At 38.0% G+C, this 27,564-nt stretch overlaps 1 long non-coding RNA gene across 1 annotated transcript in view; it reads left to right on the top strand.

The window, feature by feature from the left end:
- Positions 1 to 7,534: 7,534 nt before the first annotated feature.
- The window catches only part of LOC138145139 (uncharacterized), a 29,799-nt gene continuing 9,769 nt past the window's right edge, over positions 7,535 to 27,564 (top strand). The window contains exons 1-2 of the long non-coding RNA XR_011164121.1: positions 7,535 to 7,594; positions 8,881 to 8,971. This is a non-coding gene — a long non-coding RNA (uncharacterized lncRNA). The remainder of the gene's footprint in view (positions 7,595 to 8,880; positions 8,972 to 27,564) is intronic.

The following is a 27,564-nucleotide window of genomic DNA, read 5'->3' as shown; positions in this document are numbered from 1 at the left end:
AGGGGTGACATCCAGCTTAAGCTATCAGGCATCTACAGATGGAGGGTACCAGCCTGTGGAAACAAATCTAACAAACAAGGTGAACAAACAAAAAATCAAGAAGAAGCAAAGAGACAATAACCAGACAATTGTAGCCTCACTCACGGTAGAATAAATGAGTTAAGGGTACAATTTTGTAATCATCTTCTCCAGAATAAACAATAGTTACAGTGTTATCCTTCCCATATGCTATAATCTCTGCAGCCTTTGGAACATCATCTGGCTTCTGTTTTACCCATACTTTAGCTCTGGATTTTATTCTATCAGTAGAACCAAATCCTTCAGTTCCTGTGACAGTTATTTTGGAAGGAGGGTCAGTTTTTACAAGTGGCATTGTTTTACAAGGAACGATAATCACTTGAACTATCCTATCATTCTTGTGAATCTGTATGGGCCCTTCACCTAAATTCTGGAATGTTACAACAATTTCTCCTTGATAATTAGAATCTATTACTCCAGCCAATACATGTATTCCTTGAGCTGCTAATCCTGATTTGGGTAAAATCTGTCCAAAGTGATTTTTAGGGATTCTTATGCATATCTCAGTGGAAATTTTTCTTACTTCTTTCCTGTCCAACCAAAAGTCCTCTAAACAATGTAAATCATACCCCACCGAACCAGGTGGTCCTGGGTACGGTGCTGGGACATCTGGCCTCAAGGTCCAATACTCAATATTTGGGATCTTGTGTGTTTGTTGTTTTCTAATTTGCAGATTGGGGGTCATCATTCTGGCTAGAGGTGTACTTCCTCCCAATGGTCTATTATTCAAATTACACAAAGCCATGAACAAATTATCCTTCCAATGTTGATATGAATTATTGGAACTTAACTTCCTCAACTGTTCTTTCAGTAATCCATTCATTCTTTCAATTAACCCAGATGCTTCTGGATAATATGGAATATGATATATCCATTCTATATTGTTTAGTATACGATACTTCTTCATTTCATTGCCTTTGAAATGTGACCCATTGTCACTTTGAATCTGCATTGGGGTTCCATAATATAGACTTATGAGATCTAGAGTTTTACAAGTGTTTTTCTGGGTTGCATTCTTATAAGGACAAGCTACTAGTACACCTGAATAGGTGTCAACAGAAGTACATATAAATCTGCATCCTTTATCCAGTGGTAGTGGACCAATATAATCTATTTGCCAGATTTGGGCTGGGACTTTTCCTCTTGCTATCTCTCCAGTTACTACCCGAGGAACAGTTCGCTCCTTTTCCAATTGACATATATGACATTCTTCTGCTATCTGTTTTAACAGTGAATGAGAGATACTAATACCTCGATCTTGTGCCCACTGGTGTGTGGCCTGGACCCCCAAATGGCCTGCTGTTTGGTGGACCCATTTTGCTAATACCGGATCATCAGTTGTTGTCAAAGTAGGGACAATACGTTCAGTAGCAATCTTTACCAGTCGATCAGCATGAGCATTGTACTCACGTTCTGGTGTGGTGGGGGCCACGTGAGCATCTACATGAAAAACTGACAAGTCAGTGACCAAAGACATGTTCCAGATATCTTCCCATAATTCTTTGCCCCAGACTTGTTTCCCATGAATTTCCCAATTTTCATTTTTCCACATGGGCATCCATGTAGCTAACCCATTAGCTACCGCCCATGAATCAGTGAATATATGACACTGTCCTCCTTGTTCTATTTTGATGGCTTGATATACTGCCATAAGTTCAGCATATTGGCTACTTGCACCTATCCCAGTACTTTCCAAAGTCCTTCTAGTGCATGGGTTATAGGCCACTGCTTTCCAATGTCTTTTTTGCCCCAAATATTTTGCTGTCCCATCAGTAAACCATGCATGTCTCTTTTGTTCCTCAGTTAATACATCATATCCCTCATTCCATTTTACAGTGGACTGTACCAACTGTTGCTTTGGCTCAGGGGGTATGTCATTCTCTCAATTTCTATGTTTGCTATAGATTCATGCAGAGCAGAGACTCCGCTTTTGCCTGTTTTCGCTCTATTTTGAATATACCACTTCCATTTGATTATACTAGCCTCTTGGGCATGTCCAATTCTGTGAGAAGCTGGGGTACTCATTACCCAGGTCATAATTGGGATTCCAGGTCTTAATATCACTTCATGGCCCACAGTCAGTTGTTCAGTCTCCACCAAAGCCCAATATGCAGCTAACAACTGCTTTTCAAAAGGTGTATACTGGACTCCAGATGAAGGGAGTTTCCTACACCAAAATGCCAAAGGTACATTTCGGCTTTGTTGTTTTTGCCATAAGCTCCAGTTTGCATAATCATCTTGTACAGTCACTTGCAATTCCATTGGACCATTTTGCATGGGCCACAAATCCAGGGCCAATTGTATGGCAGCCTTGGCTTCTTCAAAAGCTTTACTCTGCTCAAGTCCCCAATCAAATTCATATTTCTTCCATGTGACTCTATATAAAGGTTTTAAAATCTGTCCCAAATGTGGAATGTGGTGCCTCCAGTATCCAAACAATCCTATGAACTTTTGGGCCTCCTTCTTATTGGTAGGGGTAGGAAAATCCTGAATCTTTTGTCGGGCTTGAGGAAGAATCTACCTTAGCCCCTTGTTCCATTGTATACCCCAAAACTTCACATTCTGAGCTGGTCCTTGAACCTTTGCAGGGTTAATTTCCCACCCTTTACTTTTCATATGCTCAATTAGAAGGGTCAAACTCCTTTCCACTACTTTCACATCTTTTCCCTGTATCATGATATCATCAATGTAGTGGGTAAGCTGTACACCAGGTAGCTTTAATTCATCCAACTGTTCAGCCACAATCCTGTGACAAATAGTCGGGCTATGTATGTAACCTTGTGGCAAGCGAGTGAAAGTATATTGTCTACCCTGCCAAGTGAAAGCGAAGTGGTCCCATTGTTTAGGGTCTATTGGGATGGTGAAGAAGGCATTTGCCAAGTCAATAACTGCATACCAAGTCCCATCATATTTCTGGATCCTTTCTATTAAGGTGATGGTATCTGGAACAGCAGCATACAAAGAAGGAGTCACCTTATTCAACTGTCTATAATCCACAGTCATTCTCCATGTCCCATCTGATTTTCTTACTGGCCAGACAGGATTATTCCATCTTGTGGTTGTAGGGACTAACAGTCCTGCTTCAACATATTCCTTTATAGTAGTGGTAATTTCATCTTGCCCACCTGGCACACGATACTATTTTAAAGTAATTACTTCAGAAGGTTCAGGTAAAGTGATTAGGTCCATTTTTAGTTTTCTTACTAAAACTGTATTAATTCCTATCTTCCTCACAGCAAATTGGTATCTTCCTTCAGGTAAATTCAGAGTCATGCCTCTCAATACATCTATTCCAATGATGTATTCAGGAATGGGTACAACAACCACAGCATATTCCTTCTTAGGTAACTGCCCAATTTTCATTGTTATTTTAACCTGTCTGGCTGATATTTCAGTGCCTCCTAGACCTGTGATGGTAATAGGAGTTCCATGTTTAAACTTATCAGGGTTTCCATAGCTAAGTGTAGCCTCAGCCCCAGTATCAATCAGTGCCCTAGTCACAGTAGTTGATCCATTCTTCCAATATATTGTTAAACCAATATGGGGTCTGCAATCTCTTCTGCATATTTCTTTTATCTGGGCTGGGGCTTGGCCTATCTCCTATTCCCCCTGAAGGTGGGGCAAACTTGGATACAAAGATTCAGATTCAGAAATACCTGCGGGGGTGGTTCCTGCTTCCCTGTTCATTCTAATGCTAAGTACCTTTTCTTGGTACGGCTTATGCAGCTCTTCAGTTGGAATACCATCTATTCTTCTAAAGTCCACCCCAGCTCTTAATAGAGCAGTAAACAGTTCCCTTCTTGTGGGTCTGTTTTGTCTCTGAATCCTCTGGCTGTTTACTCTTCTCTGGAGGCAATTTGTCTTTTTCCCATTCCCCTAAATCGCTTAATTGTGAAACCTTATCCAGCACCTCTGAAAGAGGGTGCCCTATTTCTCCAATTAAAAGAGTCAGAATTAGGTGCTTATATGCAGGAGGAGCCGTCTTCACTATGATATTTCTATGAGGAACTGCTAGGGGGGTATCATAATATGCATTTGCATCTCCAATCAGGATAGCAGTTTTCATTACCTCCTCCTTTAGCTTTCTCATACAGTCTCTAAGTGAGTACCAGGGTCTGTCTCCCCTAGGCCACATAGATTCAGTCGGATATTGCTTTTTGCAACCTTCTGCAGCTAAAGCTAGAAGACTTGTTTTGTTATTTCCTCCTTGCATATGGTGATCCCTAAAAGCCTGGTGTACAAAAGGATTCTGACTGATACTTATGAATTTTAAACAGTCCTCATTGTCCAGTGTTATTCCTCCTGCGCCTTCATCAGTGATTCTTACTATCCAAGACACTAAAGACTCCCCCATTCTTTGGGTAAATCTACTCAATATATCAGTGATCTCCTGTTGAGTGAAATCCTCAATTATCTCCCTGGACTCTGTTTTGCCTCGGTGGTTCTCCTGTCTTCTTCTTCGTATGGGGAGACCTTCTACATTAGAAGACTCCTCATCTAACCTTGCTCCATTCTCCTCACACACATTCTCCTGGAAGCTGTCAGGGCAATTCTGCCCAGCCTGTACAAAAGCTGCATGCACATTCATTACGCTAGTTTTTTGCTTCCTTTTTCCTACATGAACAGTAGCTTGCTCCTGGACCACATGAGTCCCTCCAGTTTGGCCTTCTGAGTGCTGTGACACAGAAGAATCCTCAGGCAAACCAGCTGACTCCCTAGCCATCCGAGCTCTTTCCTTCATCAGCTTATCCCTACTTTTACACATAAGGTGATAACTTGTTAGCAGCACCCAGCCTCTCCTGCACACTCCTGCCAGTTCTTTGCCTGGTTCTATGGGTATTGCTTTCAAACATCTTTCCAAATCTCCAGGTTCTCCCTCTTTTAGCCTTGGTTCCCAGTTTTCACAGGGCCCTGTGCTTTTAGCCAATTCTCTGGCTAGAGAGGAATAAGGCAAATCCTCTCATCCTGGAATAGCCATTTCTCCCTCTAAAGCCCCACTGCTTCCAAATAGAGGCCTGACATTTTGTGGTCCCATCTGGGTCGCCAAATGTATCAGCAATGCCATATTCACAATGCCTATGGAGATTACAAATATGCTGATATAATTATCCATTACAAAATACATCATGCTTGCCATATGGGGAAATAAACTAGAAAATTTATTAAGATACCAAAAGCCTCAGTCCCAAAACCAGAAAGTGAAAGCCATCAGAGTAGTTATGATATTGGCACAGGTAGATAAAGTAGAAAGCACCCACATTTTCAAGCCTTTAAAACAGAACAGGCTACCTCAGGCAAAGGTCCTCCTCTCCCCACGCACAGCAGCCACCCAGTGTCCTGGAAGCGCGCTCCCAGCAGCTCCGGCCCCTGGCAGTCCTCAGCAGGAGTCCTTAGCAGAAAGTCCTTAGCAGTCCTAACTCAAAAAGGGCTTCGTGCTGCCACTGCCTCTGGCCGTCGCCACCACCGCCAGCCACCGCAGGAACGCTAGCTTGGCTTTCGCTTTCTGTGTCTTTCGCTTTCTCTTGCTCCGCCCCTTCCTGCTACGTCAGCACGTCCAATGGGGCATGGAAGATCTTTAAATCCCGTAACCCTTACACCTGGTGAATTATGAAAGACACTGGATTTGGAGTCTACAGAAGGAGGTTCAAATCACAGCATTTCTTATTAACTGTGTAACTTTAGACATGCCATTTCAGAGACCTGAACCTTAGCTTCCTCATCTTAAAAATGCAGATGTTGGGTGGCTAGGTGGTGCAGTGAGTAAAGTGCTGGTCCTGGAGTCGGGAGTACCCAAGTTTGGTTCTGGCCTCAGACACTTAACACACACACACACACACACACACACACACACACTCACAAACACACACACACAAATAGCTGTATAATCTTGGGCAAGTTACTTAACCCCAATAGCCCCCCAAAAAGCAAAAAAAAAATGCAGATGTTCCACTAAATGATCTCTGTTCCCTTCCAGCTCTTAATTCTATGAACTTACAACATTGCATAAGAAATAACAGAAATGAGATTGTAGTCGAGCAGTAAAATTCCCCCACTCCATTCTCTGACCTCTTGAACTATCCTGTGATCCTTTCTTTGTCTGTTCTCCTAGACCATCATCCCCACTCTCATCTCATTTTCTTCCTTTTAAAATTTTGATATTTTAATTGACTATTTCAACATCACACTCCAGGTCTCTGTCCTAGTCCCTTTCCTCTTTTTTTGTCTACGTTCTCTCTGACTTAATGATCACATCAGCTCCCCTAAATCAAATGATCACTTTATGCAAATTGCTTCCAAATCAACTTATCCTGCCATCATCTCTCTCTTGAGCTCCAGGCATGTCTCCAACTCTCTCTGACACATTTCCAACTAGATGGAGCATAGAAATTTCAACCTCAACATACCTCAAACAAGTAATTATATTCCCTTCTAATATCCTTATTTCTATTGAGAAGACCTTCACACTTCCAGTCACCAAGGTTAATGACCATGAGTCATGATGGACTCTTCACTCTTCACATTCATACCCAGTCATTTGCCAAGTCTAGTAATGTCCATCTTCTCAACATTTCTCACTTTGTGTTTACTTACCCATGACCAACTGAGTTCAAGACCTCATCACCTATGGCCTAAACTATTTTAATGACTAACTATTTTTAATGAATTTATCTCTTTGTATCATATCTTTCCTCTCTAAAATCCATATTCCATATACCTAACAAATTCAGGTCTAAACATGTAACTTCCTGTTCAGTAAATTAAAATGACTTCCCATTGCTTTTAGGTTAAAGTATCAACTTGTCTATTTGGCATTTAAAGTGTTTCGTAGTCTGGTTCCTCCCTACAATTCTAGGCTAATTTCCTATTATATGTCTTCATTCACTTCATGTTCTAGTCAAACTAGCCTGCTTGTGATTTCCCATACATGTTCTTTTTCACCTCCATGTCTTTATACAAGGCCATCCCCTAAGCCTGAAGTTTTCTCTCTTCTCGTTCCAGCATCTTGACTCCTAATTCTTATCAAGGGTCATTTCCTTCAAGAGCCCTTTTCTGACTTTCTAAATAATTAGTAACCTCCCTTTCATTTTGTGTGTATACCTATATACGTATGTATATATTGTATATACTGATTTGTATGTTGCAACTGGATATTAGAATGTAAGATTCCTGAGGTCACAACTTCTTTTTTTTTTGCTTTTTGGAGGGTAATTGGGGTTAAGTGACTTGCCCAAGGTCACATGGCTAGTTTTTGTGTTAAGTGTCTTTGGTCAGATTTGAACTCAGGTCTCCTGACTCCAGGGCCTGTGCTCTATTCACTGTGCCACCTAGCCACCCTGGTCACAGCTTCTTATTTTGGGGTTTATATCACCAGAATTTGTTGCAGTAGCTGTTATATAGTAATTATATAATAAGTGATTGATTTTTTTTCCTCCTTGTTGGGCAATACCTGAATGCGTAGTGCAATACCAGCTAAGCTTGCTGTCAATCTCCTGCTAAATTTGGGGTTATGCTGTTGGTAAGTAAACTTCCTGGATTTGTATGTTCAACTTATATTATTAATAAGAAAAAATCTGATCAAACGCATTCTTCCATCTAAAATTTAATTCAGTAACTCTCTTTATGTTCCCAAACTGACACATAGTGAGATAGAGACATTACCTTTTACATGTGTTTTCTCAATGCTTAGATTGTACTATGTTGATCTTCCAGTAAAGGATTCTATCCAGGTGTGAGTGACTTTCTTTTTCCCTTCCCTCCCCTCCCCTCCCCTACCCACTTTCTTTCTCCTCTCCCTTCCCTTCACTTCTTTCTTCTCATTTTAATTTTATTTGTTAGATTAAGTCTTCTCAAATTCAAACTCAGTTCACATTATTAATTTTCTCTCTGGGTAAGTTTAAATCTATTTCTGAATGTATGTTCATTTACTAAATCTCAATATCATTTGCCTTTGTTTCTAAACCATGATTTCTTTCAAGTCAAAAATGCAACAGAAACCCCATCTTTAAAAGGGCAAAGTTAGGTCTGTTTGACTGAATAAATAAATGGACTTTCAGAGTTTCTGGTCAGTGGATGAATAAAGTAGGATGATTAAAAAAGACATAGACCTCTCTGATATGGGGATTGATTTTTTTTTTGCTTCTTTTCTATGGTCTCTCTCTTTTTTCTTCCCATTTTGCCTTCTTGTTTTTCAGCCTGTTTGACAATATCAATTTCCCATCCTGGAAAAGGCAATTACTTGACTGATTTCTAGAATAGTCACAGCTAAAAGTAGTTCAGAGAGACAGCCAATTCCATTAAGGACAAGCAAGAGAAAGGTAAAGTTCTTCAGTGGTTAGAACCAATGGAAGATTGAAAGGAAACCCATGGTTTGAATCTAGCTCAGCCAATTTTTGTGTTGCTGTGGGTTAATGTTATAGTTTCGATGAGCCACATTCCCCAATTTACTAATCAAAAACCTCAATATAGTATCAGTTTATTTCCTGCAACTGAAAGCAATCTCATGAAAGACATATACATTACGTGTAAATATATTTATAAGCTTATTTTCTAGAACGAAAAACCATTGTAATAGAGGCCGTAGCCTGCATCATATTTACAGAACATAGCTTTATTTATCTAGAACCTTAAAATACTTAAAAAACCCAAACTTATTCATTCATAACAGCCTTGGGAAAGACATGTGCTTCGTATGAAAATCTATATATCTCTTATCTAGTCATCTCAGCCAATTATCAAGTGAAAAAGTATACTCTGTACCCATTCAGAAGGTTGTCATTAATGTTTCTCCCTATTTAATTGCAGGCAGCTATGTGGCAAAGTGAATTAAGTGCTGGGCCTGGAGTCTAGAAGACTTATCCTCCTGAGTTCAAATTCAGCCTCAGACACTTCCTAGGTGGGTGACCCTGGGCAAGTTACTTAACCCTGTATGCCTCAGTTTCCTCATCTGTAAAATGATCTAGAGAAGTAAATGTCAAACTATTTGACATTGTATCTTTGCCAAGAAAATGCCAAATATGGTTGCAAAGAATGAGCATGCCTAAAAAACAACTGAACAACAGTAAAAGTTTCTTTGCACTCAAATATTATTAATCAAACTCTCTTATGCTGGAAACAGAGGTCAAACACATACAGGTTCAGGGAGAACCAGAATGAAAAATATCATGTCACTGTATAGGAGGTCTTAGAGAACTGAAGACTCAGCAATGACATCACCACCATTTAGACATTCAGGAGTGAATTCATCTTCTTATTCCTCGGTGTCTTTACTTTTACAGTGAAGATCATGAATGTATATCAACAAATATTTATTTAATGTTTGCTATTGCAAAGTAGTGGTAGGTATTGGGAAAGGATGTAGAGATGTATGGCAGTCACCTGCAATTGGGATCTTACAATCTAGATCAGGAGACAGGACATACTTTTTAAGGTAAAGATAGAAATTAGCAGGTAAGTGGCAATTGCTGCATTGTGATACAGTGCAAAGAGCCCTGGACTTGGTGCCAGAGGAGCTGAATTCAAATCCCAACTCTTCCATTTGTTACCTCTGTGACTTTACATGTCATTCAGTCTCTCTGGGCCTCAGTTTCTTCATTTGTAAAATGAGGAAAATTTGTTTAAATGGTCTTTAAAGTACCTTCTAGCTCCAAATCTATGATCCTATGATCCCATGAAGGGTAAGGATTACTGGAGCCTAGATATCTAGATAAACGAATAAAAATTAATGACTAGAATAGGCTGTAATGCCAACATGATATTTACAGTGCCTACAGTGAATATGAATATGCCTGTGTAATTCTGAATCACAAAATGTAACAGACTCTTCAAATGGAAGAAGAACCAAAACATTTATTCAAATACCAGAAAGCTGAATCCCAACACCAGAAAGACAAGTCCATCATAGCAACAAAGAAATATACACACAATAAAAATGCAGAGGGGACTACCATCCCCAAGACTTACCCCTGCTAGGGCCTGCCCACAAACAAATACCCTCAGATTTCTGCCTGCCTCCCCTCTCTCCCTCAGATCTAACTACTCTGACCAACTTCCTGTGGGCTCTGCACCACCCTTCCTGCTCCACCAATGCAGCAAGCTCCTCCCACTACAGGCTTCATGTGACTCAAAGTCATGTGACTTAGGCTTTCTTGTGACTTAAGCAGGGCATATGGGCCTATTAATGGATGGGAAGGATCTTCCTATTGACATTACCATTACATAGGCATAGCTAATGACTTGTAAATCAATTTACAAAGTCAAGGGGATATGCAAATATGTAATCCCTTAGATTCCCCTGTGGAGGAAATAAACTTCCCCAAACCTACAACTTCCAATGAAGTTGCTGCTTCAGTGCACTTAATAGGAACCTATAATCCTCAAAGACAGCAGAGCTTTTCAAAATAGTCACCAAATCACTTCATTATTATGGTTTGAGAAATCTCCCAGTAAGAAGTTTCTATTTCCCAAGTCTGGACAAGCAACTGTTATGGCTGCCAAGGGATACCCAGGAGATATTGTAGGGGTGCTCAGGGATGATTTAGCAGTACAGGCAACATTTCACAAGCTATTTTCTTCCTCTGGGTCATCTCAGTTGGAAACATCAGGAACTTGAGAATTATGGAACAGAAACCAGAGAGATTTATGTGAAAATTGTCTCAAACAAAATGCAAATGACCCAGACACCCAGATGTGTCAGGTTGAATTGTTATAGAGGGCATTTTAAAAATAGGACTTCAATAGTAGGGTGGGTGGGGTTTGGAACAAGTGTTTCAGCTTATCTTGAACATCAGGGTTGACCAGACAAATAATGAATGTGAAAAATATGTGAATTTGTGAATAGTGAAAAATAATGAATTTAGATTGAATACATGGCTCACAGCAGTACATAAAAGCAATATTCCAAGGAGGAAAAGAAAACAAATAAATAATGAATTGTACAATGCAAATCTGGAGAAAGGTTTGTTGGTTTGGTTTTAAAACTGATTAAAACTAAACGCCCTAAAATATAAAGCTTTTTTAATAAAAAATGGCTTTAAGCAAGAATTTTGCTAGTTTACAGTAAGAGTGACAGCTTAGGTAATTGTCAGGACACTGACTAAAGAGGGGGGACAGGCTGAGTGAGGTAAATGGATGCTATTTAATAAAAAAAAAGAAGGAACAACCTCAGGTAGAAAGGGAGAGCTATAAAGGGGAAGGCTGCCATGTTTCCTCAGCCTAGGTTGCCAAGCTGAATGAGGCTGCTGTTAATAATTAAACTGTAGGAAACTGATATCAGCCTTTTATTTGGGAGTCACTAAACATTAGGTGCTGTAATAGAACAACATGGTGATAAGGTTAGCAAAAGTTCTAGCCTATGGTATATAAGTGGGGGGGGGAAAGGCATCTTCTTTGATTCTCTCTGAATCTCCATCTCAGGTCTCCACAATACAATTTGTCAGTCATAATAATTTGTCAAACATAAAAAGAACATTTCTTTGTTCTTTGTCTTTGAGGCCTTTCCTATGCTTAGTGTTTAGGTTAACTCGTGTGGCTTGTCCATTTTTTAAAATTGTAATTGCTTACTGTGGATAGTATTAAACTTGGAGTCAAGAAAACCTGCCTTAAGCATTTACTACCTCTGAAACTCTGAGCAACTCCCTTATGGTTTCTGAGCCTTTGAATCTATGAACAGGGTTTCAGATCTGAGTGTGCTATACTAAAAAATGTGTGAGATTGAAAGCTTCAACTTCTAAGAATTTTGTATACCTTTTGGGGGAGGAATAACACATTGAAAAAAATTGGTAAATTTTATTTTAACATATCACATTCCCATACTTCTAGGTGAATTCCTAATCTCCACCCCTGCCTTGTTCAGTCCTCTATAAGAGTTCAGGAAATAAATGTGAAGAAATGATTGTGATTGATATAAAAGTACCCTTATTTTTGAGTACTTTTCCATTTGTCAGAAGAAAGGACTAGTATGTGCTTTATTGGTTAGTATCAATATTAATCAACATCAATCTGAGTTCAGATTCTTTCTTGGAAATTTATAAGCTGTGTAACCCTGGACAAGTCACTTAGTCTCTTTTAGTGTCAGTTACCTTATCCATAAAATGGATATAATAATGGCACATCTCACAGGGTTGTTGAAAGAATCAATTGAAATAATATGTGTGCATATTAGGTATATATACATACACATATATATATATTAAGCACTTTGTGAACTTTAAATCTCTATTAGAAATTATTGCTATATTATCTCAGTTTATTTGACATAAAGTTGTTTTCATTTATGTAACTATTAATCATGTATCTTTATGAGAGGGTTCTGCTTTATTCATTTTATATCACTTCATATGTCTTAATTTTATATAGTATTTACTGTGTGCTAAGGACTTTAAAATTATTATCTCATTTGATCCTTACAATAACCCTGAGAGGGGTTATTTTACAGATGAAGAAACTGAGGAAAACCAGCATTAAATGGTGTGCCTAAGGTTACATAGTTTAAAAGTGTCTGACACTGGATTTGAACTCAGGTCTACCAGACTCCAACCCCAGCTCTGATTGGGGTAGGAGTGGGGGAGGTAGAGGTAGGGATGATATTGAGGAAAGTGTGTGTGTGTGTGTATGTGTGTGTGTGTGTGTGTGTGTGTGTGTTGTATACAGCTTAACTGTAATGTAGTTTTGCCAGAAAGAGTTGTCCCATAGTAGAGAGCGTCAGCCCTAGGGTTGCTGTTGGTGGGGAAAGGGTGTGGGAGGAGGCTGATGAAACCAGCAGTGAGTAGAGAGGAGGTATGACAATAGAACCCTAGAAGTAAGGTTAGGGGAGAGTGTGGGGTTGTAATGCATGGTAAAACCCAGGAGAAGAACAAGACCATATAATACAAGGATGATGACTGTCTCTATGAGGAATAAAACATAAGACAGGAGGCATGGGGACCTGAGCAGCACTGAGGAAGCAGTATGTTTGCTTAGATACTAACACAAGGGGCCAAAGTCCCAGTCTTCCAAGTCTACTCTGTCCTGATTCTGGGTCCAGCATTTTATCTGATATGTTAGATTATCTGGTGGAGTGGATTTTTCACTTCAAAAGTGAGAGCTGATCTTAGTTTTGTGCTATTCTCCCTCCCTGCTACCCCAAGTTGGGCTCATAGTAAGACCTTTTCAGTATACCACAAGTAGTGTAAATGGGTTATGGTAATTTTTACTAAGATTATTGATAGCAAATGATTTCTAGATTAATACCTATAGTCTTTCTCAGTAGGCTTTTTATATCTTTTTTTCTCTCTGACTCTTTCATTGAGATATCTTTTAAAAAAATCAGACTGCAGTTTTATATATCAATTATTCACTTTTGTTAACTAAAAAAGAAAAAACCCTACCAGAGAATGAAATTCCCTTAATGAAAATGCAAAAGGGGGGACTCAATTATAAGAAACATCCATTGAAAATATTCCATAAGTCCCTATAGAAAAATATCTATAAAAGAAATAGCACTCCTTCATGGAAAGACACTGCATTTCTATGAATAAAATGAGTGATATTATGTAAATAGAGTGATCAGAATCTCCATGGAGAATAGGTTGTTATTCTATGTGCTGTTAAATGCAAAAGAAAGTTGATGCATTTGAACTCAGTTATTTTGTCTTTCCACAAAGATTCTTTAAGTATAACCTGCTAGTTTGCATGGGGAATGAAAGAACCTGCGGTTTGAGGAACATGGCTGAAATTTCATATTTCTCTTCTTTTTTCCTGATATTTGGCCATTTTTCAAGAGAATTAAAAGCTGTTCAGAAAAAATATTTTTTCTGCATGGGCATACATTACTAAGTTAGCCAGAAGTTCCTGGGTTAGTCATTGGGCATAGGACTTCAAGTTAGGAAAACTGGGGCTTAAATCTCACCTCAGACACTTACTAGCTATGTAAATCTGGGCAAGCTGCTTAAACTCTCTGGGACTCAGTTTCTGCATCTGTGACATCAGTACAGTTGGAGTAAATGACTCAAAAGGTTTTGGCCAGCTCTAAATCTGATTGTATGATTCCTGCTAAAAAAAAAAAAGTGGCCTGTGATAAGTATGTTCCTTCTGCTGACTGATCTTGTGAAATCAACTTGGCATAGAGTCACAGAATAATATACTTCTATGTATGTGTATATATTTTATATGGATGTATATGTAGATACATGTATATATAATATAATATACATGTGTATAATATACATGTATCTATGTACAGACACACATATGTACTTACATATAAGTGTATTTTCATAGACTCTGTACATATATGTTATGGGAATGGGAATCTGAAGATCTTCCCTGCCCCTTGGCCCTTTAATAGGCTTAAGTGACTCTGAGAACCTTCCTTGATTTGAAAATATACTCTGTCCTCTCGTAGGCTGAATGTGGTCACATGGAGCCTGTGGTGGGAGGCTTTTTTTTTTCAGGAATGCCCCCACATTTTTGCTTTGTGATTGGGCAGTGGATCAAGAGGGTTGTTATATTCTCTGATACAGGAGAAGGCTATATATACCCTGATGTGAGGTTTTGCCTTGGGGCTCACTTTGAGAAGAGTTGTGTGATTTGACCACATGAGACTCTGGGCAGCTGTTGAGTCCCCTGGATTTGAAAACCCAGATGTTTGTGCTTCCCTCTCTGGTAACTGACTAGGTATGGATGTAATGGTCAGACAGCTGGAAGCCTGTCTACTGATCTGTTTCTCTGTCTGCTTGTAACTTCTGCTTGTAACTTGTTTGTATTCTCTGAAGTTCAGGGTGCTGACTTTTCCCCCTGAACTAGGTAAGTGATAAGTGTTCGATTGATTAAAGTAAGATTGCTAACCCATTTTGAATTGCTTTCCTTTAGGAAAGCAGATCTAAGAACCTGTGTTGGCAGCTACCCTAAGTATGCTAGGGTGCTTGCTGCTACAATATATAAAACTGCTATATTCATACATATTCATACATGTACTTACTCATCCATATATATGTATATTCACATGCATATGTATATTCACATATATATGAATGTGTAAATTAATACATGTATATATAATAATTCTATATATTTATAGAATTATAGAACAAGGGAAAGCATTCTGGTTCTAGAGTTAGAGAATTTGGGTCCAGACTCCACCTCTGACATTAAATACCAATGATTTTGGGCAAGTCACTTAATTTCTCTGGTCCTCATCTTTAGAGTGAAAGGGGTGGAATATATGGGTTCTGAGGTCTCTTCTAGATCTAGAACTATGACCCTGGTAACCTTAGTCTCAAAGCTCATTTGCATAGGACTCTCTCCATTAGTGGAAATTGATTATTCAATGCCCTGAGAGCTTATGTGAGGGTCAGAGTTTGGTGAGAGTTTGGGAGAAGACAGAACCTGAACTTTGGGTTTCCAGCTTTGAGAAAGAAGTCATTGGGTTCCAGATTCTCTTCAGGTCCTTGAAGGATGATAAAGACTCTGGTAAGAAGCTGACAAGGAGAAAGTTGGAACCTTTTTCACGTTCCTGTCTCCTGCTTATTACACTAGAGACTTCAGTGAATTTCTTCTTGGGTGAAATCTGGGACTCTCTCTCAATTGAGCTGAGTTTTCTTGCTCCCCACTGGGGAACTCATTCACTCTGTGTATTTTATGGTATAGTCTCACTTATATAACATTCATTGATTTCTGTTGGTTATCAGCTTAGGTAAAAGAGTTTGTTTGATAATCGCTAGATATGTTCTTTGTAGAACTGGCATTTAGTGGGAAGGGGGTCAAGCCTTGATTATATAGTTTGGGATACTAACTCCCTGTTAAGGGATAGTGATCAGGTGTTCAGCTGAAACCTAATTCTATTCCCCCTAGATTTACAAGATTTAGTAGACAGATAGATTTAATTCTAGCCTGGTAGGTCTTTCTTTCTGATGAGAACAGAATGTCAATCTTCTGTTCCTAACCTCCTACTTCTCCCTATCCCCCAGCAGGAAACAGTTTCTCTTGGAGGACAGTAAGTGAAGGAAACTCTCAGATATCTATTAATTTAAACTCTTCTTAGGCAGATGTCATATTACACACATAAACCTACATGGTCAAAATGCATACTTTACAATACTTTGAAAAATTGTAGGAATATGTATAATCTTTGAATACAAGCAATAACTTATTCCTTAATATTGCCCAATCAACTCTTGACTTTCACAGATTATTTACCCTTCCTCTATTTCCTGTTCTCATGAGAATATTACTTAAGAATTCTGGAACATTGAGCCTAGAATGAAATCACTCCTTTACTTGTAATCTCTTCCTGCCACACCTACCTGCTCAGTTTGCCAGGAATAACTCATTGTTTTGTGGGGTGCTCCCTCAGACAGATATCCGAGCTGTAGAATATCAGGGGAACCCCACCCAGACCCCATTTGGCTACAGCCAAATGTATATATAGTGTATAATGATACACTGTTCTGCTTATGTTTGCTAAATTAAAGAGAATAACTGCAATATCTCTTCATTTCTAAAGTTTCAAAGTACCTCATGGACTTGATTTCATTAGTCTGACAACAACTCTGAGATATATAGATGAGAAAAATGAACGTCAGAGAGTGCACATTCTGCCTCGATCACAACACTCCATTCACTCTCATCCTATCTCTTGAAGCCAAAAAAAGGGAGAAATTTTGTTACCTGGATGGAGATAGTGTTATTTTGAGCTAGATTTCTCCTATCAAAAATTCACAGAAATCATACCACATATATTTCAAGATGGACTAGTATAGGAAAGCCACTAGACCATGGCAAGATCAGTTAATGCCTTGACAAATGTGTGCTCTTCAAGGAAGCTAGCTTTAAAAACATGTTTTGTTGTTCCCTGGACTAAACAATCAAAGCAAAGGGCAAAGTGGACAAGTGAACTGGAAGATAAACCAAAGCGAAAGCCTCTTCCCCTGGAGCCCATGAAGTTCTAAAAGGCAAAGAGCTAGCCCCAGCTGCCTGGGTTAAGAGCTAACAGTGCAATGTAAAAGACCAACTGTGGAACCTGGATCAAAGTGAATATTATTTGGAAAAGATTAAGGATGAACATCACACGTAGCTTCAGATAAAATGAGGACTCAAAACTGAAAGCCTAAGCTTCCAAGAGTTTTCATTTATTTCGCTGGGGGTAATTTAGAATGAGACTTAATGATCAGGATTGGTCCAAAGCAAAGACCTTAAAAAATTTAAATAAATAAAAATTGGCTCTTTGCTTCTCAGTATTTCCTGTGTTTGCCAGGATCAGAAGACACCCTAAATTGCTTTCCAAGTAACCACGGTAAGGAGCTGACCAAAAGGCATTTGGTAGAAAGACCCAGCTGTTCAAAATAACTACAGCAATGTTGAAATAATGATGTTGCTCCACAGATTGAGGAATTGGGTAGGTGTAAGGATGGGGACCCTGGTTTATTAGAAAGTCCCATGGACAAAGGAGCCTGAGTATTATGTCAGGTGTCATTTCTCCAAGTCTCCATGATTTAGCCCCTTTGTTAGAAGAGCACAGAAGATCACAGATCTGCCTAACTAGAGCTCAAAGGGACCTTAGGTCCCAACTTTTTCAATTACAGATAAGGAAACTGAGGTAAATTGATTTGCCCAAGTACACATCAGAGGTGGAATTTTAATTGTCTGACTAGGGCCAACATTCTTGTCACTATACCACACTGAAGGTATAGCTTGGGTTGGTTGAATAGCAAGTCAAAGTTTCTTCTGCCCAGCTGCCTTGCCCCAGCACCATCCGTTAATTTCCCCTAAGCTTCCTAAAGGTTAAGTACTTATAAAGGCCTCATAAGACCTGGGGTTGGGGTTTCTTTGCTGCTGCTATTGCAAAAATGGCAGGAGCTTCATTGCTGTTCCTGCTGTGTCCATGTTTAGCCAAATAAATAGTAGCCTGGGTACAGGAGGAAAGAAGGGCATGATGCTGTCATCAATCTGGAAAGCAACCCTTATGGAGGTGTGATCTGGCTACTGCTTCTGTTGGGGATGAAACCTTGGGTGCTCAGCAGCCATAGCCACTGAAGATGCAGCAGAGAAAGATCTTGCCCTCCAAAGTCCCTGGAACCATTAAATGATCTGACATCATAAATGGTTATGATTTTATCAGTGGGAATAACATTAGAGGATCTGTATTACAAACTGCTTTGCCCCTGCACTCTAAGAAGCATGGGATTTTCCATCAGATTTGCAGCTGAAATTTCAATATATGTTGTCATTAAAACAGAATTTCCTTGAGAGGACAGACTAACTTCTCTCTCTCTCTCTCTCTCTCTCTCTCTCTCTCTCTCTCTCTCTCTCTCTCTCTCTCTCTCTCTCTCTGTCTTTCTGTCTCTGTCTGTCTCTGTCTGTCTTTCTTTCATATTCCTACCATAAAAACAGTAGTCTTGTTACTTAAAAGAACTAGGTCTCTGTTGCAGTTGATTAACTGAGGGACTAAACTTGTGTCCTGAAAATAGACAACTAATATTCTTCTCTCTTGGGGTCAACTTCCCAAAGATTGGCAGAGATAAGTAGTAGGAAAATGCTCTTAAATCACCTCTAACAAAATAAATTTATTTGGAATGGAGGCAGACAGAAACTCGAGAACCCCATTCTCTATGGGTGGAGACCTTGGCACTAAGTGAAGCTTGTTTGCCACCAGAGGATGACTCATGGGAAGCTGCTGGAATCTCAGTTATCTGGTAGCTTCCTGCATAAATTTGGTGCTAAACTCCATTGTTTCTTCCTTGGTGAGTGATTAAAAGTGTTGTCAACACTGGCTAAACTCAAGTACCCAAGGACAAGAAACTGGTTGCTCTGCCCTAATTATGTCACTGCACGCAATGTGACTTCATGCAGTGTAAAATTTGTGTCCAAATTTGTTAACTCTGCAAGTTTGAACTTTGAGTATATGAAATTTATTATGGTGGATGATACATACACACATATACATATACATAAATACATATATATATACATACATATTCACACACACATATACACACATATACAAACATATGTTCTAAAGAAAATAAGGATAGATATCGTGTCATACAATATATGTATGACATTTACTAAGACAATATGACATATATATTCCTTGCCATCAGGAAGTCTTGGGCTCAAGTCCTGATTCTAACACATAGTACTTGTCTGACCATGAGTAGGACATCTAGTGCCCAACTCCCTCTCTAAGCCTCTGAGTTGCAGAACAGGTAAAAAATTAGGTAAGTTCCTTATTGGGAGCAATAAACATCCCTGAAATCACAGGTATGATGAAAATAATTAATTCATCAACACTTATTAAACATATAGTATGTGCCAAGTCCCTGCTAAGCCACTGATGATATGAAAAGAGATGAAAGTTGGGACCTGCCCTCAAGGAGCATACAATTTATACCAAAGCCCATTGCTAATCTGATAAAGTGAAGGAATTCTCAGATGTATTTAATGGGATTTGGAAGTATAATCAATAGAGGCTGAGATTTGGAAATGGGATATAGAGTCAGATACATAACTGCCAAGAGGCAGCTATAAGGTGCTATGGATAGAGTCCTGGGTCTAGAATCAGGAATATCTGAGTTCAGATCTAGCCTCAGACCTTAAATATGTGATCCTGGGTACAGGGGTCAACCTCTATCTGCTTCTGTTTTCTCAAGTGTAAAATGATGGTAATGATGGCATTTACCTACCAGGGCTGTTGTGAGGATTAAATGACATAATATTTGTAAAGTGCTTAGAATGGCACCTGGAAAAGAGTAGATGCCTAATAAATGCTCCTTCCTTCCTTCCTTCCTTCCTTCCTTCCTTCCTTCCTTCCTTCCTTCCTTCCTTCCTTCCTTCCTTCCTTCCATCCATCATAAAACCAATCAACATATTTATTGAACTATATGAATAGCTCAATATGGAAGATATATTGAGACTAAGAGATATTCTTTCCCCTCAAAAACTTGATATCTTGTTACAGAGACAAGGCTCATGGCCATGGTTAGATAATTAAGAATACAAGACAGTCTATTATTTCTTTAGCTTTAAAATAAAAGGATTGATGGAGGTGCCCTTATATGTATGATTCCATCCAGATCTTTATGATGTGTCAAAAGAGAGGTAGTGACTAATGTGATCCCTGCAGAACTCACTTTTTTTTGCAAACATTGAATGGTGACCTTTTTTTCTGCAAGGCATTTTTTTTCCACCCTGGAGAGAATGGTTTAGTTATTCAGCCATTATCAACTTGCTTTACCACCATCTGTTGCTGTGAAGCAGGGATAGTAGAGCTAGCATTTCCCTGATGATTTCTCATAGTACTCTGCAATATGCTACAGAATTTTAAATTCAAAGAAATAATTTTTATATGGATGCAACTGTCTCCTGGGGAATGGATGCCATAGGATCTGAATCGATTACCTGAGAACAATAATAAAAAAAAACCAACTTAAATCAATGTATAAATGCTTAATGCCTCTCAGGTTCTGAATTACAGGAAGAGCTCTGTTGAAACACAATAGATTTATCTTAAGCAATTCAATCATAGTCTAAATCATTTATTATTTCTTTTTTTCCCTAAAATTCATCAATAGTGGTGATAATATTCAGTAGTAAATGCAATTTTCAAGGCTAATGTGAAGTATTTACTATGATGACCATAGTGCAATATCAATGAATTACATTTTCTTACAATCATTTCAATTTTTTTCATGGGCAAGATCTTGGATAGCCCCTGATGATAACTAAGGTAATATAATTCCACAGTCTTAGCATATCATCCTTCTCACCCATGGGGGATGAATCATCATGTAAATTAAAAATGAATCATTACAATCATTTTCCAACTTAAAAATATATCAGCAAGGTATATACAAAAAAATGTCACATTGGGGCTAGGACAAGTCATCTGAATATAGTCCTTTCCTGAAAACATATTACATAGTGTAATTTTATTGTCAGTACCATTTGACTCAGATGAATAGCCAAGGGATTAAGTAATAGGGTAAGGTAGGGCAGAGTGACTTGGTATTAATGTGGTTTAGCGGAAAGTGAAGTGAATTTGAAGTGGCAGGTCATCTAGATTCAGATGCTGGTTTTGAACATTACCACATATCTGACCATGGGCAACTCAATGGGAACCACTTTGAGCCTCAGTTTCCTCATTTAAAATTCTTTACAACTTGACTCCACTCTACCTTTCTAGCCTTATTATATACTAATCCCCTTTAGGTACTCAACAGTTCTGTCAAATTGGAATTCTTGATGTTTTTTACATGTGTCATTTAATATCATATGCATATGTTTTTTCATATGTTGACCGTGATGCCTAGAATTGCTCCCTCACCCATTTTTACCTCATAGAAGCTCCAGTCTCTTTCAAAGATCAATTCAAGCATGAATTCTTACCTGATTCTTTTCTTGATCCCTCTGAACTGCTAGTGCCTCCCCCCAAAACAGCCATGTATAGATTTATATGTATACATGTTGTGTCCCCCATAGGATACAAACTCTTTGGAGGTGGAGACTGCTTAATTTTTGTCTTTGCACCTCTACTACCTGTGATAATGTCTGGCACATAGTAGGTAGTTACTAAATGCTTATTGATCAATCTATGAAATGAACATGATAATAATACTTATGTTAGCCATTATAGAGTTTAAGGAAAGGGTTCAACACTCTTAAAGTCTTTTACAAAGATGAACTATCTGTGAAATTATAGTGATCAAGCTTGTCCACAAAGAAGAAACATAAATACCTCCTTTGAAGAGGTGGGATACTATGAGCATGAAACACTGCATCTAATGTTGGATATAGCAGATGGATTGAATAGTTTTGCTGAATCTTTTTTTTCCTCTTTTTTATTCTTTGTAATAAGATATGGCCCTCTGGAAGGGGGAAAAGGGGAATAAATTTTGAAATGATTCAAAAACAAAAGATATCAACAATTTATAAAACTGTGTACTATTGTTACACATGTAAGGTGCCTTCTTGCAATGAAGTGATTTTATTTTCTTTGAGGGTTTTTTGTTTGTTGTTTCTTTTTTACTTTGCAATCATTTTCATAGTAACTTCTGCTATAATAAAGTATTGTAATGTTGAATGCCTCCTAATCCTTTTCATCTTACACATAATTTGGAGCAATTTTGGACCAATCATTAAATAATACAAATTTTATGATATCCGCTAGCATAACAGTGGTACTTTGTGGTAGTGGAGGCAGAGATGGTGAGAGGATATTTCCTTTGACATGTGTCCCCAAATCTTTGAACCATATTTTTAAAAATTAACTATAGTACTCAGGGAAAAGAAGGGAGGTAAAGTCTCAAGCCAAAGGAAGAAGCATCAATATGATCTGTGATGACTTATCTTTTAACATTATGGTTCTTTACCCATATAAACTATAAATCCTTACATAGATTCAGAAAAGTGCAAGGGTCATCTGTGGATTGATTTATTTAAAGGATTAATTATATGTGGTCATAGGATCATGATAGGTTTTCTTTTCTTTTTTAAGAATTGAACCTTAGATATTCTCTAATTAAAATTTCTGGTTTTGTAGATGAGAAATTGAAACTCAGAGAGAAGTGACCTGCAATGTCATATAGGTAGTAAATATCTAATCTCGAATCTCAACCCAAGTGCTCTGACTTGGAAGTCAATGTACTATTTCCCATTACATCTGGACATTTAGAATATAGTCCTCGGGAGGGAGGGAGGGAGAAGGGCTTGATTTTTTTTGTCCCTATGTTAATATTTAAATTAGCATAGTGAAAAAATTAATATACTGAGCACTTCATATGTTTTCCAAAATGAATCACCAACATTCCACTTAGTAGCAAAATGATCTGAAAAAGATGGACATATTGACGTAAAAATAGGACCATTAAAAATAAAATAAAAAATTTATGGCCCCATGTGTATGCACAGAGATGCCACTTAATTACAGACTCAAATAAATGTCTCTCTCAGGGAACTCTTTGGCACATTTGTATGTAGTTACTTGGGAAGCAGCATATTTATCTTTAATAGATTTTGAGAACTGTACTCTTGGCAAAAAAAAAACACCTTAGGGAACAGGCATGATAAAATCATTAATTAAAATATTGAACTTGACTAACATCTTATAATGGAATTGTTACTGCTGGAACAAAGTTTGATTATTTTCATTTGCTAGAAGATGATTCTACTGGTGAAATGGTAAGAGAATGCAATCTGATTAATGAAGAAATATATTTATACATGTATATATATATATACACATTATCATATGTATGCATATGTGTTCATTTATTTGTATAAAATATATTTATTAATTCTACACCCTCCTATCCTGAAAGAAATGGCAGATGTGATTACAGAGCCACTGTCAGTCATATTAGAAAGAGCTTGGAAAATAGATGAGTCACCCCAAGGTTGAAAAAGGTCAGATTTCTAAATTTTTTAAAAAAGATATAGAGAGAAACAAGAGGAGGTAGAGGAGATGAGGGCCTGCCAGCAATAAGCTAGTGAGTTTGATTTTGATTCCTAGGAAAATTCTGGAACACATCATTGAAAAGATGATTGATGAACAACTAGAAAGGTAAATGGTGATTACAAAGAGCGAACATGACTTCATCAAGAAATGATCGTGCCAACATAACCTCATTTCCTCTTTTGACAGGATTACTAAACTAATAGATGAGGTGAATGCTAAAGATTTAGTTTGCCTACAGTAGATTTGAGTAGGGGCATTTGTGTTTTTCTTTTTGTTTTAAATAGAGAGGCTGTGGCATAGTGGATAGGGCATCTTCCTTGAAGTCAGGAAGACCTCAGTTCATTTTACCCCTGACACACACTGGCTGCGTGACCCTGAGCAAGTCACATAACCTCTCAGTGACCCAGGAAACTCTCAAAAATCACAAATTTCAGGGAAGGTGCAGATCTGCATTGGTAGAGAGTTTCCTTATCTGTGATTCCTTTACCAAAGAAATTACAGGTCCAGTAGTTCCTATCCCATTTGAATTATCTCATACTGTATTTATGGAGAAGGTAGAGAGACATGAGCATATAATCAAATGTATGTGGAATTGGTTGGATGGCCAGTGGGTCAATGACCATTTATTAAGTGCCTACTAAATGCCAGGTGCTGTGCTAAGCATTAAAGATACAAAGAAAGGTAAAATACAGTCCTAACACTCTCATGGGGGAGACAACACACAAACCGCCATGTATATCAAGCTATATTGGATAAATTGGAAATAATTGACAGAGGAATAGCATTAGAATTAAAAGAGATCAAGAAAGCTTATTGTAGAAGGTAGGATTTTAGCTGAGCCTTGAAGGAAGCCAGGTGGTTAAGATGAGGAGGGAGAGAGTTCTAGGGAAGAGAAAGAGCTAGTAAAAATCGGGAGATAGTAAAGAAAACCAGTGTCACCAGATCAGAGTAGATAGAATGGGCAAAGGTCTAAGAATACTAGAAAATTAAGAAGAACTCAGGCTATAAAGGTCTTTAAAAACTGAACAGAGGATTTTATTTTTTATCCTGGAAGATCCACTGCAGTTTGTTGTGTAGGAATTAATTTGTGGGTCACATGACACCCAGAGTCAGGAGATAAGATCCCAAGTCCCATCTCCTTATCCAGAAGCTTGCAGGATGTTTTCCTTCGATTGCCCTTAGGAACAAGACAAAGACTGATTGTGTGTGTGTGTGTGTGTGTGTGCGTGTGTGTGTGTGTGTGTGTGTATATGCGTGTGTGTGTGTATGCTCGTGCATGTGTGCTCATTCAATTGTGTTTGAGGAAAGAATTTAAAGGCATTTCTTCACTATATAAATAAGAATATTGGAGTCACAGAATACCTGTGCATGCTCTAAATTTAGAACAGGATACCAATATTTTGTGTCATTACACTCTTTTAGAAGCAGGCTCCCCAAACACCCATATGAATTGGCATCAGGTAGAATATGTTATAGTTGCTTAAAGAACTGAACCCCTGTGGGCCAGTCCCACATTACATATAATTAGAGTGATCTTCTTTTGTTACTGCCCTCCTTCTTTTCCCCATTCAGAGATCCCAGTTATTGGTTACTACCTGGTTTTAATCCTTTCCACAAAAAGCTCTCCAAAGTTAATTTTGTTTTTGCTTGTGACTGTTTCCTAACTAATACATTACAACTTTACTCTCCCCTTCTCCCTTTTCTCTATGCCCACCTATTTCCCTTTGAAATTTATTGTATTTCTATAACAAACTCTGTGTGTGTTTATTAATGTGTGTGTTCAACCCTTCTTTGGTTCATATAATGTAAGGTTCATGTGATGCTGGTTCTTTTGATGCCTTCCTCCATATTTGTTCACCTGATTATGTGAATTCACCTGTGAATGAGAGAACTCAAGATTAGGTATGTTTGGAAAAGGAGATAGATCTGTTGTATGAGAGAGTGATAAAATATGATTATTTTTCTTTTTTCAAAGTAAGCTTTAATTCAAGGGACTGTGGAACTGAATGTTGTAATCTAAAAGTAAATAAACAAACCAATTTAATTTTAAAAAAAGAAAGTAAGCTTTGAGGGCAGCTAGGTGGTACAGTGACTAGAGCACCAGCCCATGAGTCAGGAGGACCTTAGTTCAAATCCAGCCTCAGACACTTGGCACATTTATTAGCTGTGTGACCTTGGGCAAGTCACTTAACCCCAATTGCCTTGCCTTCCTCCATCCAAAAAAAAGAAAAAAAGTTTTAACTGATTTCTTTTATTTTTATATTACCTACATCTCCCAATGTTCCCCTTCTTCCCAACCTCTTTTAGAGAATCCTAAGTAAAGAATAAAAACTAGGGAAAAAATTAATAAAAAACTAACTTACATGTCTGACATTATCCGCCATATTCCATATCCACAGTACCCTCGACATCCCCATAATGAAGGGAAGGAGATACCTTTTGATATATTTTATTTGGGGGTCAATCTTTATCATTATAATGTCACAGTATCCATTTTGGTGGTATCTTTTCCCATTTACATTGCTGTAGCCCTTGTATATATTGTTTTTCTGTTATTGCTTCCTTCCCTTTGAAACAGTTTATATATGTTTCATTGATCCTCTTGATCATATTCTATGTTCCTTATAAAACAGTACTATTTCATTATATTTTTTTGCTACAGTTTAGTCATCCCCTTTTAATGGACATATCCTTTATTTGGTTCTTAAATGTGATAAAATGTGCCATGATAAATATTTGGGGATATTTCTTTCTATATTTGAACCCTTTGGGGCATATATACCTAGAAACAGAATCTCTGAATCAAAGAGTATGAATATTTTAGTCACTCTCTTAGCAGAATTACAAATTACTTTCCGGAGTGATTGGACCAACTCACAGCTCTACCAAAAACGTATTAGCAGGTCTGAAATTCCATAGTTCTTCCAACTTTGTATCCATATATATGTTTTCTTTTTTTCTTCCCCCCCTTTTTTTCAGGGGGGAAGGCAGGGCAATTGGGGTTAAGTGACTTGCCCAAGGTCACATGGCTAATAAGTGTTAAGTGTCTGATGCTGGATTTGAAATCAGGTCCTCCTGACTCCAGGGCCAGTGCTCTATTTACTGTGCCACCTAGTTGCCCCTATACCCATATTTAAAAAACTGAGGACTGTTCTGATTTGTTTTTCTCTTATTAGTGATATACAAAACTCTTTTTTATATGGGTGACTAATGGTTTTTAATTTTTTTGAGATCCATGTCTTATGGAATGTCCTTTTTGTTGTTTTGTTTCTTGTCTTACTTATGTAGTTTGCCTATATATTTGGCTATCAAACTCTTATGAAACATATTTGTTATACAGATTTTTACCACAGTTAACCATTTCCCTTCTCATCCTGGTTGCATTAATTATGCTCATGCAAAAGCTTTTGAATTTCATGTGTTTAATACCAGCTTCAACCCTAACTCACTATTGCAATATAATCAAAGCTATCTAGTGTATCTTTTGTGATCACCTCTATCCTTTGACTAGAAATTAGTTCATTGGACATTATTCTGAAAGCTTCCTGCTTTTGTTCTTCTCTATCACAGAAGACTTCTTTTTTACAGTGTTTAGCACACTGTCTAACACATAGCAATCACTTAAGAAATGTATATTGGTGATTGATTAATATGCAAAAAAACATGATCTTGAGCATGATTCAATCTAGACCTACTTCATCCTTTGTTAGACTTTAGGCTGCATCAGGGCAGAAACTATGAATAGTTTAGCTAAACTTTGTAAACCCCAATATCTAGTGTAATGATTTGTAGGAGGTCCTTAACAGATGTTGGTTGAGTGAGCGAAAGAATAAAAACTAACACAAGTGACAGAAACAATATTCAGAAATGAATGGCTTCCTATTAAATACCGTTTTATGGTTCTGCTTCATTGTGGCATAGTATGAAAACTGAATTCCCATTCCAGCTGACACCCACCAGTAGTGACTTCAGGCAAGTCACTTAACAGCTTTAAGTCTCTGTTTCTTCACTTGGAAACTGGTGACAGTAATACAATCTTCCAGAGTTGTTATGAGGAA

This window comes from Petaurus breviceps, unplaced genomic scaffold (genome assembly GCF_028583685.1).
Source record: "Petaurus breviceps papuanus isolate PSGF00001 unplaced genomic scaffold, PetGlider_PUasm1.0 90730, whole genome shotgun sequence".
In the NCBI taxonomy this organism is placed as follows: domain Eukaryota; kingdom Metazoa; phylum Chordata; class Mammalia; order Diprotodontia; family Petauridae; genus Petaurus; species Petaurus breviceps.
This window is presented reverse-complemented; position numbering and strand designations above follow the sequence as displayed.